Source organism: Apium graveolens, chromosome 6, assembly GCF_009905375.1.
Source record: "Apium graveolens cultivar Ventura chromosome 6, ASM990537v1, whole genome shotgun sequence".
Classification (NCBI taxonomy): Eukaryota; Viridiplantae; Streptophyta; class Magnoliopsida; order Apiales; family Apiaceae; genus Apium; species Apium graveolens.
Window position 1 is genome coordinate 300,191,306 of NC_133652.1, and position 605 is coordinate 300,191,910.

The 605-nt window shown below is 41.2% G+C and overlaps 1 non-coding gene across 1 annotated transcript; it reads left to right on the top strand.

The window, feature by feature from the left end:
* The first annotated feature begins 239 nt into the window (after nt 1-239).
* On the top strand, nt 240-346 carry LOC141669486 (small nucleolar RNA R71). The gene has a single exon (XR_012553768.1). It is a non-coding gene; the product is annotated as a small nucleolar RNA R71 (small nucleolar RNA).
* Nucleotides 347-605: the final 259 nt, after the last annotated feature.

The window sequence follows — 605 nt, forward strand, 5'->3', positions numbered from 1 at the left end:
AAGCTTGAAGTTTAGCAGCTATAGCAGTAGTTGTATCCACTTCCAGAATTCTTGCAATCTTTCCTTGCGACATTCTTTGTGTTAGATTCTGGTATTCATTAGTTTTCATTAGCTTAATCAACTCATAAGCTTCATTACAGCTTTTGGCCCATAAGGCACCTCCAGACGCTACATCGAGCATAGGTCTAGACTGTGCGCCTAAACAATTGTAGAAACAGTTTACGATCATCCAATCAGGCATGCTATGGTGTGGGCACTTCCTAAGCATCTCCTTATTGTGATCCCAAGCCTCACACAAAGATTCTCTAGTTTATTGCGCAAACTGAGTAAGAGCATTTCTGATTGCAGCTGTCTTTGCCATAGGGAAGAATTTAGTGAGAAACTTTTGAGCAAGATCATCCCAAACAGTAATAGAGCCTGATGGTTGAGAATGTAACCAACACTTAGCCTTATCCCTCAGAGAGAATGGGAAAAGCCTCAGCTTGATAGCATCTTCAGTCACACCATTGAACTTGAAAGTGTCGCAGATCTCGATGAAATCCCTGAATTCTTTATCATCTGAATCGTGGTTGACTTGATCTCAAAAGTGTTAGCTGAGATGGATG